Here is a 25317-nt window from a genome sequence, read left to right on the forward strand (position 1 = left end):
GTGACAGGATGCATGGGAATGGTTCAAAGCTGTGTCAGGGGAGGTTCAGACTTGACATTAGGAAACATTTCTTTACTGATAAGGTGGTCACTGAAACAGGCTTCCCAGAGAGGTGGTTGATGCCCCAAACCTGTCAGTGTTTTGGACATGATGTTTGGACAATGCCCTTAATAATATGCTTTAACTTTTGGTCAGCCCTGAAGTGGTCAGGCATTTGGACTAGATGATCTCTGTGGGTCACTTCCAACTGAAATAATCCTATTCTATTCTATGTGCTTGAATGCTTTTGTATTGGGAAACTAAGTGAACTTGGGTTATTAATCTTCATTGATAGTCTATCTATTTATGTAAGTCAAATTTAAATCTAGAAACTCTGTTCAATATTAATATTAACTCTGCAATGCAGGCTATCAAGAGATTAATTTCTGTAATAACACTGAACCTTACTGTAAGTATGAGTTTTCATAGTAATATACATGCAATTTAAAAATGCAATACAGCGAGTACCAAAAAGTGATGCAATTTAATAATTAATTTTAATTCTTAATTTCAAATTTAACATTTTACTGGTTCTTAGACTTTGTTGATTTAAGAAGGATCAATAACATAACTCTATCTCTGACATATGTTTGCATGCTTTCTTTCAGGAAGATTTTGAGTTTTACTGCTGTTTGTTCTTCTGGCAGCTCATTGCTTCCAGTGCCACCTGGAGTTGGACCAGCTTTCAGTTTTGAGTTGGATGTGGAAGATGGAGAGGTAGAAAACTATGAGGTTGGTGTGTGAAGTACAAATTCATGAGGAGCAGATATTAATACATGAATTTAAATGGTTTTTGCTTTTCAAAGAAAAAATCTGGATTAAATAAGTGTAATGTTTATGAAGACAGAATGTAGAAACATTATTTTCCCATACTAATTTCTAACAGTGGATGTTAGAAATACCCTTATTTTGTATCTATTGCCTTTCCTCAAATCTATCCTTTCAGATTAGTGATGGTTAAATCTTCAACTTTCCATTCTAGATGCGACTCTTGTTTTTTAATTTTTCTTGTTTTTTAAATATTGAGCATAAATACCCCAATCTTTTGAATATGCTATATTTTAGTGCTTTTTATGTGCCTTGCTATCTTTACATATTAGTGTTAACATTATAGGATGAATTCAGGTAAACATGCTGTTGGCAAAACTCTCTTAATATATATTTTCTCTTGACAATAAGGAGAGTACAGAAAGTCACATATTTTGAAATAAAATGTCAGTCTGAGATAATTGAGGGCTGATCCCAGCTCTTGTCCTTGCTGCTTCTAAGGCTGTTGGATTCCCATCAGATTCTGTTGAACAACCCTCAGCTGCTGCCTACCCCTCCTCATGTATCTATTTCGCCTTGATTCTGCTCAGACATATGTATTTATGCTGTTGCATAGTATTTGCAGTGTAATGACAAGCTCTCCTATAATGTTTATTGTGCTAGTTAAAAGAAGCATCATATGGTAGCTGGCACTTTGAGCTTTGGATTTTGGGCTACTTGAGAATCTGTACTCTTTGCATCTTTCATCAAATCTCTTAACTCCTGTGCTTCAGTTCTCTATCAAGTTTATACTGATGCTTTTCTGGAGCCCCTCATGTGGAAGCAGAAATTATTTACATGAGGATCACTTAGGTACAGTGTTCTACCTGTATGAGTACAAAATTTAATCAGAAAGTGTAGCAACGTGGGATTTTAGGATTCCATGTGCTCCTTTGTCCCTCTGCTTTGTATCCCATTGGTTCATTTTGAAATATGCTCTGCTGTACCCTGAAATCTATTGGTGGGTTCCCTATGCCTGTCTTCCCTTCATACTCCCCGGGACTGGCTCTGGGGGAGACAGTCCCTCCCCTTCCTTTCCCTTTATAAGGTGATGTCCAGATCACCTCGTGGTCTTTCCATCTCCGGGCTGGCAGCCCTTATCCCATTCCTGCCTTTCCTCCCCCCTTCTCCTCCCCTGCAACCCCCTTTTCCCCGTTACCCCAAATAAACCAATCTGCCAGAACAGAGATGGAGTCCAGTTCTTCCTTTGTCTCACGACATTCCTGCTTGAATTGACATGGATGGAGGACTGCCGCCATGCCGCGGAACCTTGGGGGCCGCTCGCCCCGGATCCGGTGGGATTTACAAGAACCAGAGACCCTGTCCGGGGGGGAGCCGGCCTGTGCCACCCTCCCGGACCGCGCTACAACAAGAAAGTGTCTCTGTTCAGTTTGATGTCATGCCTTTGTTTCCAAAGGTTCAGCATAAAATCTCCATGTCTCAATTCAGTTAGCCCAAGAAGTGGAATGTGAGTAAAAAGTTGTCACTTTAAACTCTTGGACACATAGAGCTAGGCTCATTGCATATTCCTAGAAAGCAAGTTTGTCAACATTTTCTTCTGGTTGCTCAAACAACTATGTGGAGGATGGGGAAAGGGAATTAATTTCACAAGTAAAACATGTATCAAGCTGTGAATACAGTTGCAGGAGTGTTAAACAGTTAGGTCATGGATATTTGGAAATCCCGAAGATACTATCTTATTCAGTTCAGAACAATTCATCAAAATTTGAAAGACATCTTTCCATAGTGCTTGCAGTTGTAGAGAGAGAAGCAAGACTAAACATGCCTTGATTAGCTCAGTTGGTTCGAGCATGGTGCTAATAATGCCAAGGTCATGTGTTCAATCTCCATATGGGCCATTCACTTAAGAGGTGGACTTGATGATTCTTGTGGGTCCCTTCTGACTCAGAAGAATCTGTGATGAGGTGGTGTTATGAATGGAGAGGGGAGAGCTGAGACAAGTCCTTGCCTTTGCTCAGGTCTCTCAGCAGTAGGCAGTAGTTTTATTGGGCCGGCCAGCACCCCAAAACCCAGTCTCACTCACAAGTTCTTAATAATGAGTGATCAGGTCTATTACAACATGAATTATTTATTTGAACAGACCAAAGAAAACAGACATAAGACCTTAAAACAGACTATGTACTACACAGGAATAAAACTAAAATAACTACTAGTAGATAAAATACAGTGCATGATAATAAAGGTACCTATATTACAGCTAGAAAAGAAATAGTATAAATTAGGAGCCAATGTCCCTTACCAATGAATGATAGCAGTGTGCAGAGAATCCTAATTCCTCTCAATTCCAGGGAAGTACCTCGAGGTGAACATCTTCACTCCGAGGAGAACTCTACACACTCAAAGAGTGTATAAGAGATTTCTGATTTCATGAAAATCATAGTGGGTTTTTATAGTTGTAAAAAGTGCTAGTGTCTGTCCGTCACTAATTTTAGCTTATCTTTTCCCACCATTCAAGGAAGGATGTTTATTTCTGGCTAAGGAGGTTCTCAGCTGAGACAATTCATCACACGACAAATCATTCCGGCCTAGCTTAGCCAAATGGGATAGGGAGATAAGTTTTTGCTGTATCAAGGGGTGAAGGGTCCTGCCACAGGTGGGTTTTGCCACCTGTGACATGGCAGAAGAAATCAGTTTTGGTAGAGCTGGAGCTTGTTGGGGCAATGAATGTTAAAAAGTCCAAATTCCTTGTTTCGTAGGCACTGTTGAATTTGGCAGAACGTCTAGGAGAAGCCAAACCTCGAGGACTAACAAAGACAGACATTGAACAGCTTCCATCTTACAGGTTCAATCCAAGCAATCATCAATCAGAGCAGACATTGTAAGTACATTTATCTCAAAATACATACTTTACATGACTGTTTCCATTCCTTTCAACTGCAGCCTAAACTAGGCAAATACCGAAACACAAGTTCTCTAAAAGCACTCAAAAGATAAATTTTATTAAACCATTATTCAAATAAAAAAAAAGTTTTTCTTGAGTTTAAAATTCTGCCTAGTCTCACTTCAGTTATATGTCCAAATTTAGTTATTCAGTATTTTAAAAAAGTTTTCAAAATTTTTGTTTGACATACTAGATAACTTGGAATTCAGCCTATATTGAAATATTATCAAATTACTAAAGTTTTAAGTGCTCCTGAAAGAGCTTGTGACAGTCTTTGAGGTTTACAGTTACATTTTCCTATTTTTAAGACAAATTCTGTTTAAAAAATCTACATAACAGAGAAATGAGATATAGGTGGGAGGCAGTAAAAGTTGTATACATTGCTGTCAAATGTTTGAAATTGAACTGAAGAGTTTTTTTTCTCTGATGTTCCACTTAGAGCAATCTTCAATGTTGTTTTTAACATACTAGAGAATAAGAAAAATAAAAATACCAGAGAACTTAAGTTGATGATATTCCTAGGGAAGAAATGTGTCTATAAAATATGTACAACAGAATATAGATGTAATTTAAAGAGAAATTTTTCATAGTAAAAATGTGTGTGATCTTTAATCAACTATGGCTTTGGGAAATACTGAAAGCATGTTTTCTGGGATTTTTTTTTTAATTTTAATGTAGCTAAAATTTAAGTTAGAACTGAAAGAAATATGCTATAGGGTTTGCACTGCCTGTTTATATCAGTAAGTATGAGCTCAAGTATTTTGAATTATGGTAATACAATCTATTTACTACTTGGGCCAGTGAATTCCCTTGTCTGCTTTGGGATTTGAAACCATGGTGAACAAAAGAAATTCTCATTTTACACTAGTCCACTAGAGATCTATACCCACAAAAGTTTGATCACTGTAGATACTCCAGTGGTTTTAAAAAACACTTTTGCAGGCACACCTTATAAGTTGCCTGTTGTTATTAAATGGGTGAAGTTTTTAGATATTTGCTATCTTTTTTTTAGGTGTGTAGTGTGTATGTGTGACTTTGAGGCAAGGCAGCTACTTAGAGTCTTACCCTGTAACCACGAGTTTCATGCCAAATGTGTTGATAAATGGCTTAAGGTAAATAAAATCTGTGTTGTATGCAATTTATGTCCTAGTTTTTAGTTCCATTTTTTTTCTTTAGTTTTCTACTGCATTTCATCTCATTTCCCATTTTTAATATTTAGTCTCTGAAATAACAAAACAGTGCACAGGCTGAATTTATATTCTTTCTGCTGTCTCCTTACTCTAAAGAAATATTCATTTTAGCAATTAACAAAAGATATTTATTTTTAATAATAATTGGAATAGGGTAATTTTAAAAGGAATACAAGGAGAATAATCTTCATTGGTAGAAAGTGCTCCTATAAGAATTCTTCCTATCATTATGAATTTGAATTCTTGGGGCAAATAAAAAGTTACCTATCTTTAGAGGTTTTAAGGCTGCTGCAGTTTGGAAGAAAATAAACACAGACCTCTTCTCTTCTAGCAGGACTCATCTTTATTACACACACTTCAGTATTTATATATTTCTTCTGTAGGAAAGTTTAGGGAAAGTTTTGGGAAAGTGCAGCAGGGAAGACAAAGCAGCCACACCAAATCAAGCACCCATAGAGCAGACGTTTCTGCCCGGTTATCAGTAATTCACGCAAACACAACTCTCACCCAGTGTTCTGGGTGGTAAGAAAGTCACCCATGCACAGGTGTTTATATCTAGAGTCAATCCCTTGGTATGCACTTTCCCAGGGGAAACCAAGTTGCCACCAAGGTCAGGATAGCTGCAGCAAGGCCACTGCTTCTACAAAGACATAATTGAGAGAGAGTTGGAAAAACAGGACTTAGCATGAAATTATGTCTTTATGCATGCTATGATATATTCTTTCAAAACAAGTTGTGGGGAAGACCTAGAAGCAGGACAGTGCAATAAGTTTCTTGTCTTTTTAAGCAATTATTTTCAGATTTACTTTAATGTATCTATAGTCTGTGTTGCAGTATCAAATACTTCACAGTGCTATGTGAAGAAGCATGTCAAAAATTTCCTAGAGAAGTATAGATGCAGTCCTATGTTACATCATTTAAAGCTATGTTAAAAAAAAAAGTTCTCATGCCTTGCTGACAAATGTACTCCTATAAAGAATACAAATTTTTTACTTTATTCAAGTTCTGTAATTTCTAGTCTTTATAAAGTGAAGGAAATTACTGTTTCTTGCATACAGTAGAATACCCGTGCATAAAGTGAAGTATTGGATTTTATATTGGCAGTAGTCTTTTGGCTAATGGAGGATCATGAATAATGATAAGATTAAAAAAAAAAAGTAATCTGAAAACAACTTTGGGTTAGCGGAACCAATTGTCCTGGTTTTGGCCCAGATCAATGGGAGGGGCTGTGGTAGAGACCCTAATGTTATTTGATACTGTTGTCTTTTTCAACCTGGAAATGAAACTCGAGATAAGTTTAGTATAGGAGGTACTACAGAAGTAGATCTTTACTGGAGCTCCAGGGGCAGTTATGGAAGAATGTCCACAAAAACCCACCCCCACAGGGATGAATACAGTTTTATAGGCTTTAGGAAATCAGCATAATTGATAAAAAGCACCAATTAGGAGGACAAGTGGTGAGGCAATTCTCCTCAGGTCAAGCCTCTTTTCTGGAGCCCCCTCCCCTTGGTACTAGCTGTACTTGTTTGTGAAAATGTGTCTCGAAGACCTTGGTTCCTAGGAAGAATCAAGATAGGATAGGGGCCTTTTACCCCCCCAGGGTTTGGAACTCTGGAATGTGTTTGGCCTTTCTATCTAGGGAAAAGTACTGGGAAGGTTACAAATACAAAAAAGGAAAAAGGCAAAAATCACTCCTGCATCAATACCACCTGACATCATTGCCTGAGGCAGGGAAAGGGACACTCACTATGGGAAGAAGGGTGCTCCTTCTGGTGGGAGAACGCATGGTGGGTGGAACAGTCTGGTATTGTTTTATGTGTAAATTGTTTCATTTTCTTATACCTTTTGTTATTAATATTGTTGCTGTTGCTGTTCATTTTCTTATGTCATTGCTGTTTCCAGTAAATTGTTCTTATCCCAACTCGTGATCTTTGCCTTTTGTGCTTTCAGTTGGGGGGCAGGGGAAGCAAGCAGCAGTGTGGTTTTAGCGAGACTACTAAATCGGAGAACACTATTCCTAAACCATGACAGCCACAACAGATCTGACCAGAATGGGTTGGAAACAAAATTTGATCTAAACATATGCTGTATTGGGTATGGAACCACTGGTCACAATACTTCTTGGTCTGTTCGTGTGGACGTGGCACCTAACCCTGTGTATATTCCCATGTGTGTTCTTCCTGGTGCTCTTTTTCAGAGCAAGGAGAGGGATCAGGATTGCTTTGTTTCTGTACTGTGGGATATCAGCTTATTACATGATAACATCAAAGGCAATGAGGGTCATTTGGGATGTTGTTACAAATGTAGACAGGAGTTTTGATAAGTTTCTGCCTTTTGCCTAGGCCTTTGACAACTAGCAGTTAGCTTATTGGGGCAGCCAGCACCCCTAGACCCAGTCTCGTTTTCAAGTTCTTTAATAATGGCTGATTAGGTCTAATGTAAAATGAATTATTATTTATTAGACACAATAAATAACAGAGGAAGGAGCTAAGCAAATAATATCCTACACAAAAATGAAATAAACAAAATAAAAACTACTAGTAGATAAAATGCAGTGTGCGAAAAGGTACCTATTATTACAGCTAGCAAAGAAATAATACACTTTAGGAAGCAATGTATCTTACCAACTCAAATTTGGTGATGGAATACACATCAGAATCCTCTCTCAATCCTTAAGGTTACCACAGAGTTGCATCCAGCTCCAGGGAGAGGTTCCTTCGCTCTCCAGAGTATGTGTAGAAAGCTTCTACCTCTATGATAATTAGTGTGTCTTTTATAGTGTAAAAGTAGGACTTTTTGGTCACTATAATGCTTCCTCTCATCTCTTTCCATGTCTGTTTTCCCATACCAAGATATTGATTCTTGGTCAGAATTCAGATTTGAAGGCACTAGGAGATGCCCCCGTGCTGGGCCTTTTTGACCCCACACTGGGCCCTTCTATATGCAAGCTTTCTGTGAGGGAAAGGGGGGGAGGGGCACGTCCTAACACAGATATGTAATCAGTGTTGTTCTCCTACCCTTACCTTGGGTGCTACCTCTGGGAATTCATTACTAATCATACCCAGCCTGTGGGGGGAACATGGGAGGATGATTTTCCACAGCCTTTCAGCCCCTTTTCCTCCTTCAGGCCTGTTACAATTTTTGAGAATTCTGAATTCCTTTTGGATGTTAAGGAAAGCATTTTCTTGTTGCTAGGTCTGCCATGTATCCTCAGTGTGCTCCACACCATGTTTAGAATTACAAAAGAGATTTCTAGAAAGGTCATTCAGAGATCTGCCCTGAGGGTGGATAGCTATGAGTGGCATGGAATGTAGGAGGACATAGGTCAGTTTTTGAAGGACTATTCTGCTCCAATGGTTTGGAAGTTCACCACTGAGCAACTACAAGACCCTGAAAAAGTGACAGAATATTAGTAAGAAAAATGCTGTGGCAGTTGCAGAGGCAGAAAGTTATGCAATGTGGTGGGCCCTGGCTACTGCCTACAGGACACTGCTCATCACTTGACAGCACCTTCAGGGGAAGGAGGAGGAAAGCAGACCACCAGGCACCATGACCACTCAAACTGCAGCAGAACCACAGGAACAACCCATGCCAATAGAAGTCGCCCCTATACAGAAGAAGAAATCCAAGACCAAATCAGTTTGCTTAGTGAGGGATGAAGAGGAAGCAGGGCTCATAGAACAGAAGGAAGAGGCAGGGCCAGATATAATCACCTGATCCTTATCCCCAGGTGAGCTGCAAGATGTGTGAAAAGCTTTTAGCTGCCAGTTGCATGAGCCCCTGGTGACCAGTCTGCTCTGATGCTGGGATGTCATGGCCTATGATATGAAACTAGATGGTAGTGAAGCCATGCAACTGGGATCTCTGTCCCAGGATGTGGGCATTAACAAGGGGATTGATAAGAGGATGGAAACTCTCAGCCTTGGGAGGTGACTCCTAACAAGCGTGAGGGAAAGGTATCTTTTCAAGGATGATCTTTCAGTGCCCCAAGACAAGTGGAACACCACAGAGGAAGGTATGCAGTACCTGAGAGAATTAGCTGTGCTTGAGCTACTCTATAAGGATTGAAATAACGAGCAATCCCCTATAAATTCAGATGAGGTCCAGCGTACACAAACCATGTGGCGGAAGTTCCTACGGAGCATGCCATCGCCATATGCCAACTCACTGGCATTGATGTCACGGAAAGAAGGAGAAGAAAAAGTAGATAATTTGGTTACCAAACTCCAGCTATATGAAGAAAGTATTTTTCTACCCCTATGGGCCTGTGTCTCATCTGTGGAAAGACTGCCCAAGTGATGCCTTAAAGAACCTAGAAATGCAACAACACACTTTTGAGATAATATTAGCATAGGAGGTAATATAAAGGCTGGTCTTTATTGGAGGCTTCCAAGGGGCAGATATGGAAAATGTCCAAAATGCCCCCCCCACCATGGGGTGAATACAGATTTATAAGTTTAGAAAATTTGCATATTAAAAAAAAAAAAAATCACCAATTAGAGACATAAGAGGTGAGGTAATGTTCCCTGGTTCAACCCTCTCTAAATACTCCCCCCTCAGATGGAAACTAAATTTTGTTTATGAAAATGTTTCTTGAAGAGCTGGTCTCAACCTTGGTTGCCAGGAAGAACTAAGATAGGATAGGGGTCTTGTAACCCTGGGGCTTGGAGCTCTGAAATATGTTTTGTCTTTCTGCCTAGGGAAAAGTTGGGGAAAAGTACTGGGAAAGCTAGCCACGGATGCAACAATAGGCTACAGAGTTACAAATATATGTGTAAAGAATATAGAGAATATATAAAAGAAAGAAAGGCAAAAATCAATTCAGCATCACAAGGACCTTCAGCAATTTAAAGAGGACTTCCAGGAATTTAAAGAAGTGTCCTATGACCCTCCAGAACAGATCAGAGTCTCGGCTATTGCAAGCAAGCGTCGTGCCCCCCCGCCCACCTGGCATCATTGCCTGAAGCAGGGGAAAGGGACTCTCTCCCTCACATCCTGGAAGAAGGGCATTCCTTCCAGTGAGAGAAAGGAATGGTCCAGTATTGGTTTATTTTACATGTAAATCATTTCCTCGTCTTATTCCTTTTGTTATTAATATTGTTGCTGTTACTGTTAATTTTCTTATCTCATTGCTGTTTCCAGTAAATTGTTCTTATCTCAACCCATGATCTTTGCCTTTTGTGCTTCCCATTGGGGGGGGCAGCCAGCAGCAGTGTGGTTTTAGCAGGAGTACTAAATTGGAAAATAACATTCCTAAACCACAACACCAATATATTCTAAAGGTAATTCTAAGTTCTAGGACTGGTATAAATCTTTCCAAAACACTGCTCTTTGTCTTTTCTTTAGAGCTTATTTGAATGAAATATGTGCTTGGGTTCAGAGTTCTGTAAGAGAACATGCCTGAGAATCAACTAGATGACTGTAATGTGTTTTTCAAGCTTGAAATATTTTTTAAGGCATGTTAGCATTCATAGATATTTATTTAGACTGTTATATACAGTGATTGTCAACTAGCTCAAATTAACATATATGCAAGAGTCAGTACAGAATATTTTCCAGTCCCCTGCTATTCATGTCTATGGTCTGGGGCAACACTGAAGCATTTTTCCACATTGAATGTATTAAACCATATAATTGCATAAAGCTTAGTCATGTCAAGAGCAAGTGTCAGGTTCTGCACCCGGGATGGAATAATCTTGGCTATATGAACAAATTGAGGGAAGAGACACTGGAGAGCAGCCCCATGGAAAGAGATCTGGTGGTTTGGGTGGATGGCAAGTTAAATATGAGTCAGCAGTGTGCCCTGGCAGCCAAAAGGTCCAACTGTGTCCATGGGTGCATCAAGCACAGCATAACTAGCCTGTCAAGGAAGATGATTCTCCCACTCTACACTGCACTGGTGCAGCCCCACCTTGAGTATTGTGTGCAGTTTTGGATGCCTCAGTATAAGAAGGATATCAAACTGTGTCCAGAAGAGGGTTGTGGTGGTGGATGAGACCACCTTGGGAACTGCCGAGGGGCCGGGTTGTCCCATGACAGCAGGGATTCGCTGGTGGGAGAAATCCTAAGATCTGAATACACCCCTTGGGAATAAGATGGTCCCTCCCCAGACCATATAAATCCTCCTATGTTGCTTGGCTGTAACCTAACCCCTGGCTCCATCCCTCCCTTCTCCCCATTGGTTGTGGTGTTCCCCCTGCCTTCTCTCCCCTGACCCTCAGATGATCCTTATATCTAGGGATACCTGGGGTCCATCTTTCTCTTTCACCCTGGAACCCTTCAGAATAAAGAGCTCTGAAATGTCCAGCTGATTGAGTGCCCTGAGTTCTTTGTCTCTGGTAATGCATGAGCTATCCAGCTCCCTGGGTGAGTGAGAATCTGTGCCTTACACCGGTTCGGGTGTGAGAAGGGTCCTTCTGTACAGCACCAGAGCAGTGCTGGCCGGAGTGATCTCACAATTGCTTTAGAGACACTTTTGGTTAACACAGAGGCCTGTTCCACCCCTCCTCCAACCCACTGCATTAGAGGGTGACCAAGATGGTGAAAGCCCTCAAGAGAAGGACTTATGAGGAGTGGCTGAGGTCACTTGGTTTGTTCAGCAAAGAGAAGACAAGGACAAGGGGTGACCTCATCTCAGTCTACAACTTCCCCCTGTGCTTGGCACTGGTGAGGCCACACCTTGAGTACTATGTCCAGTTCTGGGTCCCTCAATTCAGGAAGGACACTGAGGTGCTGGAGCATGTCCAGAGAGAGACAACAAAGCTGGTAAAGGGTCTGGAGCACAAGTCTTATGAGGAGCTGGCAGTGTTTAGCCTTGAGAAAAGGAGGCTCAGGGGAGACCTTATTGCTCTCTACAACTCCCTGAAAGGAGGTTGTAGCCAGCTGCCTCTTCTCCCAGGCAGCTAGGGACAGGACAAGAGGACATAGCCTCAAGCTGTGCTAAGGGAGGTTCATGTTGGACATTACGAGGAATTTCTTCACAGAAAGGGTGATTACACATTGGAATGGACTTCCCAGGGAGGTGGTGGATTCACCATCCCTGGAGGTGTTTAGGGAAAGACTGGATGTGGCACTTAGTGCCATAGTCTAGTCGACATGGTGGTGTTAAGTCATAAGTTGGATTCAATGATCTCAGATGTCTTTTCCAACGTAGTTGATTCTGTGATTCCTCAAGAAGGGCAGTGGAGGGGGATGTGCTGATCTCTCTCTGGTAACCAGCAATAGGACACGAGGAAATGGAAAGAAGCTGCGTCAGGGGAAGTTCATATTGGACATTATAAAAAGGTTCTTCACTGAGAGGGTGGTCACTCACTGAAACAGGACCCCCAAGGAAGTGGTCACAGCAGTATGCTTGTCAGAGTTTAAGGAGTGTCTGGACAATGCTCTTAGCCATATGATTTAGTTTTAGGTAGTCCTAAAAGCAGCAGGGAGTTGGACTCGGTGATGCTTATTGGTCCCTTTTAACTTGAGATATTCTATGATGCTATGTGTGGCATGGAGAGAAAGTAAACAAGGAAAAATAGCTTGCTCCCTCTTCTGAAATGAGAACAAGGACCATTGGGTGTCATGCACCCCATGACATGATGGGTGCTGAAATTCTGTGAAGGTTGCTAAGTTTTTTAAAAAATGATTATTCTGAGGGTTGTTAATGCAAAGACATTGCATCTGTCTCAAAAAGTACTTGACCCACAGGTTGCTGGAAGGTAGGGAAATATCCCAGGCAAATAGTGATAGGAGAAGGGGAAATGGCCTCAAGTTGTGCCAGGGGAGGTTCAGGTTGGATATTAGGAAAAATTTCTTCACTAAAAGAATGGTTAAGCATTGGAACAAGCTCCCCAGGAAAGTGGTGGAGTCACCATCCCTGAAAGTGTTCAAAAAATGAGTAGACATGGCACTTCACAATATGGTTTAGTGGTGGTGTTTGGTTGAAGATTAGACTTGGTGATCTTGGAGGTCTTTTCCAACCTTAATGATTCTATGATTCTATCATGTATGCTCTTTCTCTAGCATCTGTTGTGGTTCTGGGTGGCTTTGCACGGTGATATGGCAAGCCACAGGCCTTACCAGAGAGCGTCTCAGCCCAGCCCGGGTCAGCGCCTCAGTGCCCCCACATCTTCCTTCTGAAGGCTGGTCACTGCGCTTACACCAGCCGGGGTTCCAAAGGCTAGCTCTGGTTTTGCCTGCTTCTCGCAATGCGGCGGTGGTAAAGGAGGTGAGAAGGATCTATGCATGGTGACCACAGAACCTGTTTATTCACATGATCACCAGAGGCCAAAGACCTCCCAGAGGCCAAGACCCCCTAGATGCAAAGACCTCCTGTGCAAAGATGCATAATGGTGAAGGATCAGGGGTTTTCTATAGAAACAGGAGGGCGGGGACAGCACACTGGCCCAGTGGTCTCTGGACACAGGGGCAGTACATGGGCAGAGTTAGGGTACAGGAACCAATAGGGAAAACCCGAGGGAGTGGCCAGGGCCAGGGGCGGGAAAGGGAGCACAATATGAGAAGGGTTGACATATAAGGAAGAAAAGGGGTGGGGAAACTGCAGTTTGTATCACAACATGCATCTGCTGTTGATCACTGTTCAGTTCAGAGTATCTGGTTAAATTAAGCTTTGGTTGGACTCAATATGGCACTTCTTATGTTACATTAAGCACTTTCAATTGGCAATCAAAGGGTAGTGAAGATAGCCCTTAGAGACCAGCAAAACGGGGGAAAAACAGTTTTGGGGAATTCTTATTTTATTAATCTGATGTGAACTGTAGTAATTTTTAGGTGATTTTGTGCTGATGCTTCTAACCAATCTTAGAAGTTGCATACTTTTAACACCAGTATTGGCTAAAGGATGACTGACTTTAGAAAAAATACATCAGCATAACAGTGTCAACTGGGCAGGTTTCTCTTTAACTGAAATATTTTTGCAATCTGAGCCTAAAGGGAGTAGTTACACTATGTCAACACAAAGTTTTAGACTGTTTAGGGAGTGGGGTAAAATAAGTTTTGCTCTTTAAATTCATGTCCCATGTTGATAAATTGGGCAAGGGAACACATTATCATTGGTTAATTTTAGTAAAGCTTACTATTCCATTACAAGCTGGTGATGCAACAATACAGGGCATCAAAACAAACTTTGACACATCTACATATGAAATTTTAATTTTTGTCCGTCCTATAGTTATAAAACCCTACATAGAAAGACTTTTTCAGGCCATATGAGATTTCCAGAGGAAAACCTTTTTTATACTGAATTATGAATTATGTGCCTATATATTAGACTACAGTGAGAAAAAAAATCCACATTACATAAGGCTGAGGACTCATGAAAAAGAGGTTAAACAGTGAATGGGACAAGATTAACAAGAGAGAGAATAACCTTTTTACTTGTCAGGCTTTTCAGCTCTCAATTTTATAATGTTTCACAATATCTGATTGTTTATTGATATCCTAACTCCTTGAGTCAAAGGAATACATGAGAAACATTTATTTTTAAAGCAAGATTTAGTCATAATTCAGAAGAAAAGCTTGAAAACATGATCTGTATTCACCCAGAAGGCTCAGGCTGGGAATCCTTTTCTTCTAAATGAGGTTCATTTCAGCTAGAATATTTCTATTTAATGTTTCTTATGATAATTGGAGTTCTTTGTGCAGCTCTTGTTTCAGAAAGTTAGCTTGACTGAAAGAATAGCAAGTTAAGACAGCCTATACATACATACATACATATATACATTGCAGCATATGATACATTAATCTTTACACCAGTTATGTTAAGATGTGAAGGGGAATTAATTTGATGAAATACAAAAAAAACAAGTAGTCAAATAGGGGACCAGAGGTGCTGTGCAGCCTCTCCTGGATATTTTCAGGACTTAATGGGAGAGAACCCTGAGTAACCTGGTCTGACTTTACAGCTGACCCTGTGTGGTGGTTTTGATTAGCCCAAAACATCAGTAAAGTGTTTTTTAACATCTAAGAAAAATTTGGACTCTTCAGAAGCTGTTGTGGTAGGCTTGGGGAGGTGTCTGAGGGGTGGAGAGTGGCACAAAGATAGCTCTTGTGTGTCTTGAGTGAAAGTTTTGAAAGTTTTTACATCAAGTTCAGCAGAGCTAATCTCTGATAGCTCTGAAAGTGATAGACATGCTGCCGGCTAAGTTTGAGCTGTCTTGGTTTGAAAACAAACCAGTGGGAGATCACAAGTCAAGATTGAAATTAAAAATAAGTGAAATAATACAAGGAAAAACACTGACAAAGTCAGATACAACCTAACACCCTGTTAGGGTGGTAGTAGCAGTCCAACTGAAGTAGTCCAGTTGAAGCGGTGATCCTGTGAAGGTCTAGTCTCCAGCTGAAGATCCAGTAGTAGCTCTGGTCCTCTGGGAACCCAGTAGACAGGGCTAGCTCAGGCAGTTCCAAGGCCAGGTTATATCCACGTGGGAACACCTGGTTCCTCCCTCCTGGGCAGAGCATCCCACAATGGGATAAGTCCATGAGTCACACGGTGGGTCCCTGATGGCCCATTGCCTGTCATCCGGAGTGGGTCATTAGCAGGTGATAGCAGCTAACGGCCCACAGCTGGTGGTAATAGAATACTTAACTACATCTATATTGCAACCTAGGACATTATCCACCCCTTATTCTATTACCATCTACAGAGTTCTCACTCAAGATAAGGTCTCCTTGTGGTACACAACGGGTTTCCCCATCTGCCTTCATCACCCACCAAGTATAACCAGGTCCTTGGGCAAAAACCACTCCACGGATGGCTTTGCCTTTGCCTGAGGTGGGACTAATCCAAACAGTCTTTCCTAAGAAACCTCTTACGTGTACCACAGGGACTTTATCTCCATCCACTGTGTGCAAAGGTTCGGACTCGGCAGGACCGGCTCGATTGATAGAACCTCTTGTGTTGACCATCCAGGTGGCCTTTGCTAAGTTCAGTTCCCAATTTTTGAAGGTTCCCCCGCCAAGTGCCTTCAAAGTTGTCTTAAGTAGTCCGTTGCACCGTTCAACTTTCCCGGCAGCTGGTGCATGATAGAGGATGTGGTATATCCATTCAATTCCGTGTTCTCTAGCCCAGGTGCTTATGAGGCCATTCTTGAAATGGGTTCCATTGTCAGACTCGATTCTCTCAGGGGTACCATGTCTCCACAGGACTTGCTTTTCCAGACCCAAGATGGTGTTCCGGGCAGTAGCATGAGGCACAGGGTAGGTCTCTAACCATCCCGTGGTTGCTTCCACCATGGTCAGCACGTAGCGCTTTCCTTGGCAGGTTTGGGGAAGTGTGATGTAGTCAACTTGCCATACTTCCCCATACCTGTACTTTGACCATCGTCCACCATACCACAGAGGCTTCACCCGCTTGGCCTGTTTGATTGCAGCGCAAGTCTCACAGCTGTGGATGACCTGTGAGATGTTGTCCATGGTCAAATCCACCCCTCGGTCACGAGCCCACCTGTATGTCGCATCTCTCCCTTGATGACCAGAGGCATCATGGGCCCAACAAGCTAGAAATAATTCTCCTTTGTGCTGCCAGTCCAGATCCACCTGTGACACTTCCACCTTGGCAGCTCGGTCCACCTGCTCGTTGTTACGATGCTCTTCATTAGCCCGACTCTTAGGTACATGTGCATCCACGTGTCGAACTTTCACAGTCAGCTTTTCTGCCCGGGCGGCGATGTCCTGCCAAATCTCAGCGGCCCAGATGGGTTTTCCTCTGCGCTGCCAGTTAGCCTTTCTCCAGCGATCTAACCATCCCCATAGCGCGTTGGCTACCATCCAGGAGTCAGTGTAGAGATAGAGCCTTGGCCATTTCTCTCGTTCAGCAATATCCAAAGCCAGTTGGATGGCTTTAAGCTCTGCGACCTGACTCGATCCACCTTGTCCCTCAGTAGCCTGTACAGCTTGTCGTGTGGGGCTCCATACTGCAGCTTTCCATTTCCGATCTGCGCCTACAATTCGGCAGGACCCATCGGTGAAGAGGGCATAGCGTCTTTCACTCTCCGGCAGCTCGTTATATGGGGGTGCTTCCTCGGCACGTGCTACTTGCTCCTCTGCTTCTTCTGAAGATAATTTAAAAGTCTCACCTTCAGGCCAGTTTGTTATGATTTCCAGAATCCCAGGGCGATTCAGGTTTCCAATACGGGCGCGCTGTGTGATGAGGGCAATCCATTTGCTCCACGTGGCATCAGTGGCATGGTGAGTAGAGGGAACCCTTCCCTTGAACATCCACCCCAGCACTGGCAATCGGGGTGCAAGGAGAAGTTGTGTTTCTGTGCCGATCACCTCTGAGGCGGCTTGGACTCCTTCGTAAGCTGCCAAGATTTCTTTCTCAGTGGGAGTGTAGTTGACTTCAGACCCTCTGTAACTTCGACTCCAGAATCCTAGTGGTCGACCTCGGGTCTCACCAGGCACCTTCTGCCAAAGGCTCCAGGACAGACCATGGCTCCCGGCTGCAGAGTAAAGCACATTCTTTACCTCTGGTCCTGTCCTGACTGGGCCAAGGGCTACCGCATGAGCGATCTCTTGTTTGATCTGGGTGAAGGCTTGCTGCTGTTCAGGGCCCCAGTGGAAATCATTCTTCTTGCGGGTTATGAGGTAGAGAGGACTCACAATCTGGCTGTACTCAGGGATGTGCATTCTCCAAAAGCCTATGGCGCCGAGGAAGGCTTGTGTCTCCTTCTTGTTGGTTGGTGGAGACATCGCGATGATCTTATTGATGACCTCAGAAGGAATCTGACGCCGTCCGTCTTGCCACTTTACTCCCAGGAACTGGATCTCTCGGGCAGGTCCCTTGACTTTGCTCTTCTTGATGGCGAAACCGGCTTCCAGGAGAATTCTGATGATTTTCTCTCTTTTCCCAAATACTTCCGTTGCTGTGTCTCCCCACACAATGATGTCATCAATATACTGCAGATGTTCTGGAGCCTCACCCTTTTCCAGTGCAGCCTGGATCAGTCCATGGCAGATGGTGGGACTGTGCTTCCACCCCTGGGGCAGTCGGTTCCATGTGTACTGCACACCTCACCAGGTGAAAGCAAACTGAGGCCTGCACTCTGCTGCCAGAGGAATGGAGAAAAAGGCATTGGCAATATCAATGGTCGCATACCACTTTGCTGCCTTGGATTCCAGCTCATACTGAAGTTCCAACATGTCCAGTACAGCAGCACTCAGTGGTGGTGTGACTTCATTCAGGCCACGGTAATCCACCGTCAGTCTCCATTCTTCACTGGACTTACGCACCGGCCATATAGGGCTGTTAAAGGGTGAGTGAGCCTTGCTGACCACCCCTTGGCTCTCCAGATCCAGAATCATCTTATGGATGGGGGCCACAGAGTCTCTGTCAGTGCGGTATTGCCGGCGATGCACTGTTGCTGTAGCAATTGGTACCCGCTGTTCTTCAATTCTCAGTAGTCCTACAGCAGACGGGTTATCTGAGAGACCAGGCAGGCTATTCAGTTGCCTTATGTCTTCTGTCTCTACGGCTGCTATCCCAAAAGCCCAACGATGTCCCTTTGGATCTTTGAAATATCCACTCCTGAGATAATCTATGCCGAGGATGCATGGGGCGTCTGGACCAGTCACAATGGGGTGTTTCTGCCACTCGTTCCCAGTTAAACTCACTTCAGCTTCCAGTACAGTCAGCTGCTGGGATCCTCCTGTCACCCCAGAAATAGAAATGGATTCAGTCCCCACATACCTGGATGGCATCAGGGTGCACTGAGCGCCGGTATCAACCAAAGCCGTGTATCTTTGTGGGTCAGATGTGCCAGGCCATCGGATCCACACAGTCCAATAGATCCGATTATCCCTTTCCTCTACCTGGCTAGAGGCAGGGCTCCTCTAATCCTGTTTTTGGTGCACGATGTTCTTCTCCTGTAAATGTGTTCCTGAGGTCCCTTCAAGAGGATCAGTCATATTATCATTTCCATTCTGTCGGGGGTTCTGTCCACAAGAGACTGGGGCAGCGTTGTACCTAGATGAGCCTCCTGAAGTGGATGTTTCTGTTTTCAATTCACGTACCCGGGCTGCTAAGGTGGAGGTAGGTTTCCTATCCCACTTCCTCATGTCTTCCCCATGCTCTTGAAGGAAAAACCAGAGGTCACGTCGTGGAGTTTGTTTTCTTTCCCTGACTGGAGTACGTCTGCTCCTGATGGCAGAGACTCGGGTTGGTTTTGGTGTGGCATGGAAAAATCTTTCTGTGAGCTCTTTCCTTAGTTTCTGATGGCTCTCTTCAATCAATCTCCGGACTTGCTCGGCCAGGTTTGTTTCCACCGATGAGACCTGGGTCCGTAGTGGAGCGGTGACAGTGTCCTCGTAAATTCTCAGTTTGTTTGTTAACACGCCTACCTGGTCTTCGCCTTCCCTCCACTGCAATGTTGCCAGGTAACGAGAGTATATCTCTGGTCCGAGCCGCGCGAATCTTAGCCACATTTGTGAAGTGCACCGGACATTATCTGGGCTCTTGGGGAATCTCTCATTGTCTGAGAAAATGATCTCTAGCACGGCCAATTCCCTCAGGCATCGGATACCTTGTTCTATTGTGTTCCATTTCCTTTGGTGCATCTGGAGGTCTTCTTTGCAAAGGTATCTGTCCCGTACACTCAGTAGCAATCGCCGCCAGAGGCTGAGAGTTTCCTGGGTTTTCCCAATCCCCTGGTCAATGACCACATCTTGAGACAGGGATCCCAGTTGTCTGGCCTCGCTTCCATCCAGAATAGTGTCATTAGCTGCGGCGTCCCAGATACGGAGCAGCCAGGTCAAGATGGACTCGTTTGCCTGCCGGGTGAATTCCCTCCGTAGGTCACGCAGCTCCCCCAGGGATAGAGAGCGAGTGATGATCTCTGGCTCTGTCTCTTCTGCTTGGTGAGATGGTCCTGCCGCATCCTCATCAGTCGCTATGTGGACTGATTTGCTCTTTGATTTCCTTTTCTGGACGGGGGCAACTGCTACGGGCTTCGGTTGTTTTGATTTGCTTTGTTTCTCCTCCGCAAGAAGACAAAATATTTTCCTGATCTGCAGCATGAGGTACAGGGTGCTGGTCAAAGAAAACAGAACTAACAAAAAAATTATGCCATCCCTAGCATCCAGAGAGAACTCAATATCCTCAAAAACGGCTGTGCCTGACCTGAAAGGCTGGAAGAAACCGCTCTCTCCTCCTAGCCCCAGAGGGTGGGTGCGATTGCTGAGGAGGTCCCAGATGGAGCAGCTCAGGTTAGGCCAGGCAGACAAAGTCGAGTATATATAACGAATGGTGTTCATCGCCTCACAGGTTACTATGCAATAGGCATAATAAACCAATAGAGCAATTTTCATGCTATGCCCTGATCGTAACAAGAGCAATACGACGGGCAGATAGCTTCCCATTTGAGGAAAGATATAGAGAGCGAGATAAAGCACCCATATAGATAAGCTGAGCATCATGGTGATAGGATTTCTGCGTTTCCCCAGGTCGTGCCCCACGTTGGGCGCCAAAATATGTCTTGGTTTGAAAACAAACCAATGGGAGATCACAAGTCAAGATTGAAATTAAAAATAAGTGAAATAATACAAGGAAAAGCACTGACAAAGTCAGATACAACCTAACACCCTGTTGGGGTGGTAGTAGCAGTCCAACTGAAGTAGTCCAGTTGAAGCGGTGATCCTGTGAAGGTCTAGTCTCCAGCTGAAGATCCAGTAGTAGCTCTGGTCCTCTGGGAACCCAGTAGACAGGGCTCGCTCAGGCAGTTCCAAGGCCAGGTTATATCCACGTGGGAACACCTGGCTCCTCCCTCCTCAGCAGAGCATCTCACAATGGGATAAGTCCATGAGTCACACGGTGGGTCCCTGATGGCCCATTGCCTGTCATGCGGGGTGGGTCATTAGCAAGTGATAATAGCTAACGGATGGCCCATTGCCTGTCATCCGGAGTGGGTGATAGCAGCTAATGGCCCACAGCTGGTGGTAATAGAATACTTAGCTACATCAATATTGCAACCTAGGACAACCATGCATGATACCTCGCTTAGTGCAACTCATTCAGCATGTGATCAAGGGGATGCAGGTAGCAGCCATGCCTACTGATCAAAAAAAGGCTACAAAAGGACAGAAAATCATTTCACTGCCAATAATCGTAAAATGAAAAAAACTACCCAGAAAGGGAAAATTAAGTCAATGGTAACTAAGGTTTGTAAAGACAATTACTGAGAAGATATGGAGAGGAGGGATTGAAAGGAATGAGAGGGAGATGTCTTTAAAAACAAACTGTGGGCCTGCTGGTAGATAAGGCCAGATACTGATAGGTGAAAGGAGCAATGGGAGGAATCATAAATTCCATAGGAATTCCATTAATTGACACAGACTGTTACTCACCCAAGGCCGTGCTAAATCTCTGGACTTAGAGAAAAAGAACAGAGACACAAAGAAAACGAAAAAAGGGAGTGGGATGTACATTAGAAGGGGGTCTGCATCAGGTGATTTGGGGAGTCTGTACCTCTTGAGTACCTCAGCCAATGGGGAAAGGGAGAGGGAAATGCAGCCGGGAAATTAGGATAAAAAGAGGCTGCTTCCTCTAGCAATTTGAGAGACCCCATGGGAAATGCCCTTGACCTCTCCCTTTATTAATGAATAAAGTTAGAGGACTCCTCTGTCTCCTTTTTGGACATAAACCTCTGGTGTTTGTGGATTAATTTTCCTGATACTTTCAAGGTCTTTACATCTGAACTTTTCAACTGTCTTCGGAGCATGCGCAGTTATGGTGTTCCTTGGTCTTTCTGGTTCTAACTGGTCTAAATTGTTTATTTTGTGGCTAATTGGCTTTACCTTTGCCAATTTCTCATTAGTACTATACTTGTCCATCTTTGAAGCTATCCACCTGGTGCGTTGGTTTTTTTTTGTCTATTCAGCATTAAGCAACTAGTTAACCATATACTATCCATTACATTGTATAGAATGCTATAATTCAAATTATATTAGTATAAACAGTTATGATTCAGGTTATATTGATATAGAAAGTTATGATTCAGATTATATTGATATCTTATGTGAAAAGTACATATTATAATATTGGCTTTTTGCAAATATTTAAATGAATGCTATGTGTATAATTTTAATTCTAACAAAAGTAGCCTTGTTATAAAGATAAAGCTGTGCAATAATAACTAATGCCTTTATTTCTGTTGCTAACTAAACTTTGACATAATGGTGAAATAGCTGATATGGTTATTTTAGAATACTTGTGTTTAACTTAAAATAATTGAACTGCCTGCTTATTGGATAACATCCAAGGAATGGTGTGATGAAGACCCCTGCCACTGACATTTCAACTATCAGCAACTGTCATCTGCAAAGACCATGGAACAGGTCTCAAGTGGGGGTGATAACACGACTGACCAAGACCACAGCCAAGATGATAGCACATGCTCTAAAAAGGCGGATCAGGGGAGGGGCCATGCTGAACAGTTCCTGGAACATGCAAACTAATTTGGGGGAAAGTTTGAATATGTATAATTGTTTATGAATATGTATTAGGCTGATGTAATAGAAAAGGTATAGAAAGAGTGTCTCCATCAGTGACAGGTGAGCTTCTGGCTAAGTGCCAAGCACCCAGCGCTGTTACTTTTTGCTTTATTGTCTTTGTCCCCTATTGTCCTTTATCAAATTTTTAAATTTTAACAGGACAGTGAACCTCGTTTTTCACATCTTATAACTCAAGCTATATAAGCATCTCGTAATTCTGACCCAAATTATATAGGCATCAGTGCTAACCCCTGCATGCTCCTCGGCTGGGCCAACAAAGGTGTGCTTTACTGTGATAAATGAGTGAATAGTGAATGTTGGCTTTCGCATATATGAATTTAACATTTACAAGTGATAAGGTACTGTGTAAAGTAGCACTAACATAAAATATAGTTATGTAGAAACAAAGAGTGAATTATAACTTCAAAATGGCTGTAATATGTTAGAAAACATGGTAAGAAATACATGGTAATAAATGCCTTTTAAGCTGATAAGCCACAAGGCCAGAGATCAAGACACCCTGAAGAAATAAAAATAAACCTCATGCATCCCAGGAAGTCTGTTATATCTCCATTCACACCTCCTTGAGAAGCTGTCAGCCACAAATAGAATTAGAGCTGAAGAAACATTGAGAGGGGATTTCTGCCTTCAGCCCTGAGGCAAACCAGAGGACCCAAGACGCCCCATGCTGGCGAAAGGGGGCAAAGATCGAAGAAAGAGGGATGGTTAAAGTGTAAATAGTTTTTTCGGGACTTAATGAATATGTAACAGTTACAGAAAGTACTTAAATACACACTAAGATGAATAGCACGCAGGGCTGAAAAAAGGCAAACCTGCCACGCCCACCCGGTGCCGTAAGCCTTTGTTCTCCTAATAAATGTTCAATATTATATTTCTAAAAAGGTCGGCTTGTGAATTTGTCTATATAATTTATTTTACAATACCTCACTGTGGAGTAGGTTCCTTTGAATCAGGAAGGCAAAATGAAAGTTTTGGGAACAACAATAGCAGCAGGTTGGAGAAAATCAGCATATTTTATGCACCGCATAAGTACATAAAAGCATGTTTTCCATTCTTCAGTCTAGTAAATACCTTCTAGATACCAAGCTGTTAAATCTCACCACCCCATGGGAACAAAGAGAGACACAAAATGCTGGAAATACCTGTTCCCAAAATGGTGCCAGCCAGGGGTGGCCACGTGGCTGAAGGACAAAGGGAAGATGATGTCACATCCTACCCTTCCAAGATGGTGTCTCCCAGGTGACTGTGTGTTCCTAGGAACAAAGAGACAAGATAGTGTCAACTCCTCCTGGCAAGGCAGGAGCCTACAGAGCAGTTCTAGAGGCAGATGAAAAACTTGCCAGTTCGTGCGAGGTCTGGGCCGCTGCCGCCACTTCTTCCTGCCGGTTGTGGGCTCTGCTGCTGCTGCTGTGCTCTGCACTGTGGCTTTGGGGTGGGGGGAAGAGGACCAGTCCGTTGGCATCAGCATGGGGTGGCCTGACCCCAGGAACTCACTCCCCTTCTGTTTCTGCTGCCCGCAGAGTTTGCAAAGTTCACTTCAAAACAGTTTCTGTTATAAATGAAGTCATGGAGTTGGCTTTCGTAAAGGGTTATGAGGTATTTGTTATAATTATTTGTTAATAGTTGTGTATACTTCTGCTGATTTGTTATGGTTATTTGTTAATAGTTGTGTATATGTTATGGTTACCTCTACTGATTTGTTATGGCTAACTGTTAAATGTTATGGTTACTCTACTGATTTGTTGTGGCTAATTGTTAAATGTTATGATTACCTCTGATTGTTATATGTTCCTGTTAAAAGTTTTGTCTAGTTAAGAATGGGGAGAGAAGTGAGTGTTAATTAGCATAAGGGGATAGCTGGGCAAGCAGCTAACTTATCAGAAGAGCCTAGAAACGACGAGCCAATGAGGACTGAAGACAACTAGCCAATCGGAGTACCTTAAGGAGGCGGGGTTAGGGGGTTATAAAAACTGTATCCCCTAGCCAGAAGGTGTGCCTCTGGTTTCCCCGCATCAGTGGCTAAGCACCCGGCGCTGTTCCCTCTACTTTGTGGAATGAGTTTTTCGTTTTGTCCCCTATTGTCTTTTTGTTAATAAACGTTTAAAATTTTACAATACTGAGCTTCATTTCTCACAATTGGGGCCTTGTCCAAGATAAAAGCCTCGTCTCCATGACCCTGAAAGATTCCAGGTGAGAGGTGCACCCCGCCAATCTCTTTTTTAGGCGGCTCAGCTGGCTTCTTTCGGTGCCGTGGGAGATTGCTGGCCAGTACCCCAGAGACAAGAAGGGACCTACAAAGTAGATGTAAGAAGAAAGAAAGTACCTGTAGCTCCCTCCAGTTTGTGGAGTGGCCCACAAGCCAGGTGCACCAGGGGCCAGATGGGAAATGGGGATCGTAAGTACCATTTTGTGGGCAAGGGGGGGGGGCCCAAAGTGAATGAGTGTGTGTTAGATGTGGACTAGCAGCCACATCCACGAAGTGAGTGTGGAGTCCTTCTAACTGCGGTTCCGTCCCTCTGTGAAGAGGTCAGCCAGTGAAGGGACGAAGTGCAAGGAAATGAGTGAGTGAGCCCCCCAGAAATCTTCCTGGATGTTTGCCTCAGATTCAGGGAGAGCTCTGGACCTAGCGGTTCCAGAGCAAGGGAAAGGGAGTTAGGAACTTGGCTGTGGGATTCCAGAAGTTTCTAAACTCAAAAGGAAAGAGTGGTGAGGCTTGTATCTCAAGAGGTAGATAGAAAGGTTTTGGAAGGGTAAAGGGATACAAGAGGTGGAAAGAAAAGTTTTGGAATGGTAAAGGGATGTTACCGGGGAGTAGTGATCGGGGATAAAATCCCGGTGGACTCCTGGCATCTCAGGAGAGTGGGGAGA

General features: G+C 43.2%; 1 pseudogene; it reads left to right on the forward strand.

The window, feature by feature from the left end:
* Positions 1–7295, forward strand: part of LOC146425466 (E3 ubiquitin-protein ligase RNF38-like) — a 130834-nt pseudogene extending 123539 nt beyond the window's left edge.
* Positions 7296–25317: the final 18022 nt, after the last annotated feature.

This window comes from Lichenostomus cassidix, chromosome W (assembly GCF_008360975.1).
Source record: "Lichenostomus cassidix isolate B80296 chromosome W, HeHo_3.0, whole genome shotgun sequence".
Lineage (NCBI taxonomy): Eukaryota > Metazoa > Chordata > Aves > Passeriformes > Meliphagidae > Lichenostomus > Lichenostomus cassidix.